Here is a 4,500-nt window from a genome sequence, read left to right as displayed (position 1 = left end):
GCATCTCAGCAAACCCTTGTGAGCATGAAGGTGTTAGATCACGAAGGAGTACCAGAAGCCATACAGAAGCTTTGTGGTGTGACAGAACATTCTGCAAGGTTGTGGGGACCAGTGTTGGTAACTATTGAGCTCATGGGCATAAAGGACAGACACAAAGTATACTTAGCTGACATTGAAGACGAATGCATATTAGGATTGGACTACTTACTACCGAGGAAGTTCGTAATTAATTTTGATAAAATGACGTTTGGGAACAACAAAGGCCAAGTTCCGGTTACTGTTAAAAGAGAGGTTGAACTAATTAGGTGTCATCAAGCTGAAGTCAAAGTGACTGAAGGAGTAGATGATGGTGAAATGGAACCAGGTATAGATATTAAATCAGAGCATGAAGCCACTGGATACACTCCAGCAAAGTTGATGTTTGGTCGGGAACTTCGGTTGCCAGTGGCTCTGTTAACAGGACGACCACCTTATGAAAAGTTGCCTGAAAATGTGTCAGAGTTTGTGAAAGTGTTATCGGAAAGGATGGATGATATTCACCATCAAGTGCGTTCAAACTTGAAAACGTCTGCTGATTCAATGAAGATAAGAGAGCTACTGAAGTCAGCTTTGTACCAGGAGACAAGGTATGGTTGTGTAATCCCAGGAAGACCAAAGGGAAGTCTTCTAAGTTGTCTTCTCCACGGGAAGGCCCATATGATATAGTGGATCGTCTTTCAGACGTGACTTTCCGGATAAAATGTGGTCGGCGAGGTAAGCCAAAAGTGGTGCATGCCAACAGGCTTTGGCGTTATCACGGTCCAGGACATTTCAGTTGGGACGAAGTGGACAATGGAACAAATGACGCTGCTGAAGACGTGTCACCTGAAAATGCCACTGTCGAAGAAGAAACTCGACTCGGTTTTGAGAAGGGTAACAGCGAAGCCCTTGATGAAGTTACTACCACTGATGTGACTGTTACCAATGATAGGACATTTCCTGAAGAAGCAGATGAACCCCACATGAAGCAGGAGCCAACGAGACGGAGACCAGTATGGAAGAAGATTCGTCCCGTAAAATTAAAAGACTTTGTTGAATTTTAATTTTGTGTTTGTAAATTCTGTACATTTAATTAAGTTATTGTTAATTGTTTATTGGTTTAATGTAAGTGGCTATTGTTCGGGACGAACAATACTAAGGAAGGGGCAGTGTTACGACAGCAGAGGTCACGTGACGCTAGTAACACGTCATGCGCTTCTAGAACGTTCATGAAACCTCGAGAGGCTACTAGATATGCGGTAGTCTTGTATATAAGCCGCCAAGAACTGACGGCAACAATGTGTAATTGAACTGTGGACAGAGAGAGAGACGTATTGTTGAGTCGAGCACGTGAGTCGTTCGTTGTGAATTATAGCGTTTTTTATAGCGTGACTGTGAAAATTAAGTGTATTGCAAAGTTGTATTCAGAAAGAATAAACCAGTTTTATTTAAGAAAGGACTTGTATTGCTAAAGTTTCTTCGGAAAGTATTTTTACGGAAAATTAACTAACGACCAGAGAAGTAACATACACAAAGAATAGCTGTGCATAACTTTTCCTAACTGTAAACTGATAAAGTTGGTGGAAGATACTGAGTAAACTATACCCACTGCCAACTCTTGGGCTACTCTTGTCTGACGGAATAGTGTGGTTTTGACTGTTGCTCTTATAGTGCACCCTGGCCAGGTGGTTAAGGCGCTCGACTCGCAATCTGAGGGTCGCGGGTTCGAATCCCCGTCACACCAAACATGCTCGCCCTTTCAACCGTGGGGGCGTTATAATGTGACGGTCAAACCCACTATTCCTTGGTAAAAGAGTAGCCCAAGACTTGGCGATGGGTAGTGATGACTAGCTGCCTTCCATCTAGTCTTACACTGCTAAATTAGGGACGGCTAGCGCAGATAGTCCTCGTGTAGCTTTGCGCGAAATTCAAAACTAACTAACTAACTAGTGCACCCACGGCCCCAAAGTGCAGATTGTGTTTTTGAATCAATGGGACACAATAACTAGGCCATACCTGGCCCATGATCTGGAGAGAACTCCAAGTTAAATAAAGATCTGAATCAGACTAAGACAACTAACCACTATATACTTTTTACAATAGGACCAATTTTCTCAAAGTGCACATTTCTTCCATGTCATTTGGCCATCCCATAAGTTAAAATAGGGAGGAGACAACCTAAAGGTATTCTTAAACTTCTACATGAATGATGTCACGATAGAGCACTATGTCCAAGAACATAGGATCCTTCAGCAACACCTTACATGGGAATGTTCAATAACACTGAACAGAAATAACCTATGAAATTATGTGACTGGTACGAAAGTAAGGACAAGATATGTCACTGTCGCATCAATTGCATGTCATACACAATGTGTGGATTGAATATATATATATATGTGAAATTTTTCGAAAATTTATGTGAACTAAACTTATTTGTCTTCCAAAGTAAACTTGAAATAAAGGAATATTTTCTGGCATACTACAGCAAGGCTGCACAATACCAAACTATCTCTCATGTTCAACGCTCTAAAAGGTTACAAAAGATTTCCTCACACCACACATTAATAGCATTTAAAAAGTCGGGAAAAAGAGCAATAACTATTATTTGTTGGTATTAGATATACCATCAAAGAACCACAAACTATATAAAAACAAAGTTCTACCAGCTATTTAGAGTTGTCCCTGTCGGTGTTAACTTTTAACAATGCACAAAAACTAGAAAACTGAAAGAGTGATAGAAAGTAAAAAATAAATGTATTTTGTGTTTAAATATAATATAATGCAGTTTCCTTTGCCAGCAACATAATGTCTTCTGAAGCAGTCCAACAGCCATAATCCCAGAAACACTAAAATTATGGAAAAACAGTTAGTTTGTTCTACTTTCAAGTATGTCATATACATGTATCTAAACAAAACGAAAACCGATACAGATTTCAGATAGCGTTTCGCAGAAAATAACGTGCTTTAATCTATTTGTTTGTTTATTTCAAATTTTTACACAAAAATACACGAGAGCTATCTATCTACACAAAGTCATCCCTAGTTTTGAACTGATAAACTCTGGGTCTACTCTTGTCTTATCGAATACTGAAATTTGACCGGCACTGTTATAGTGCACCCATGTTCCGAAAAAAGTGTAGCGCAGTTTTTCAACAAGGGGATATGAACTATTAACCTTTTATTTTACAATCTAGAAATGCAAACCGTAAGTTCACGCCTGCCCTTTACAATGTTTAATAAAGCTCTCATTATTTCTGCTAAAAATAAGTTTTAAAATCTTTACAAGCACAACCTTTCAAAAATATTGTTACTTGATTAGAAAATTAACAATTTCTGGTATGTTGTAATTTTGAAACGTAATTTTAGGTGTTTTATTTTAAGTGATTATTGTTGCATGTATCAGAATATATAAAACTTAGGATATTTATAGTTTTAATGATGTAAATATTTAGAAACAAAATTACTACATCTTATAACCAACCTATTAAATTAATATACATAAATTATGCAGTGCCACATATTAAGAGTTATTTTTAATGTTTATTTTACTGGAATTTTCAAATTGTATTTGATACAGAATCTGGTTTTAGTCTTTCCTTTGTGATATAAACTTAGTAAGGTGTGGAAATTCCAAGTAAATTGGTTTTCCTCGAGAGATTAACTAAAGCCCTCTAATAAGGAAAGATTCGAACAGATGATGAATTGTAAAGTTAAACTTATTCCTTTTGATTTTGATTGAATTGTACGAAAGAAAAGGATTTAAAATAATTTAAAACACAGTAAAAACAATCTTTTTTCAATTGTCAAATTCTTTTAAAATTTACAGGTGCATAAGACTAAATACGGTGCCTTTACTAGGTAGTTAGCTCTCTCACAACTCTTTCAGTTCATTGGAAAAAGGATTGAAAAAAACTTGAAAAAGAATTTTACAAGTTAAACAAAGAACTTACATTTTACTTTCCTCACTGAGAACTTGAGAGACAGAGAGAGCTGACTGAGAGAGCATAGCATTATATACAATATTCCATATTTTAGTTGTTAATTTATTTTATTCGCCAAAATGTGAGACTCGATGAAGAAAAGATGGTGGAAAGGTCTATTTTCGTCTATTTCCGCTGCAGTAGACTAATTTCGCCGCTAAATTTAGCTAATTAGTGCTGCTTTGAAGAGCAAAACAAATAAATAAAGTAGATTGAAATGTAAGCAGTTTTTTGGGTTTGTTTTGTTTTGATGTATAGTCCTTTACTCACCATTAATAACCTAAAATACTATTACGACAGCGGAAGTCATGTGATGGTGCTAGCGCATGCATGACTGAGTTTCTCGAATTATCGGGAAAGCTCGAGTGTGATCGAAATGCCTCCTTGTTAGTATATAAGACTGGCGAGAAAAGCCAGCGGGATTGAATGTATGATAGTTAAGAGAATAGTAGTTACGGTTTTTCGGGTAATTTACGATTCTGTTTCGAGCTAATGTGTG

This window comes from Limulus polyphemus, unplaced genomic scaffold, assembly GCF_000517525.1.
Source record: "Limulus polyphemus unplaced genomic scaffold, Limulus_polyphemus-2.1.2 Scaffold2479, whole genome shotgun sequence".
In the NCBI taxonomy this organism is placed as follows: Eukaryota; Metazoa; Arthropoda; class Merostomata; order Xiphosura; family Limulidae; genus Limulus; species Limulus polyphemus.
The sequence above is the reverse complement of the archived record's forward strand: the minus strand, read 5'-3'. Positions refer to the sequence as shown.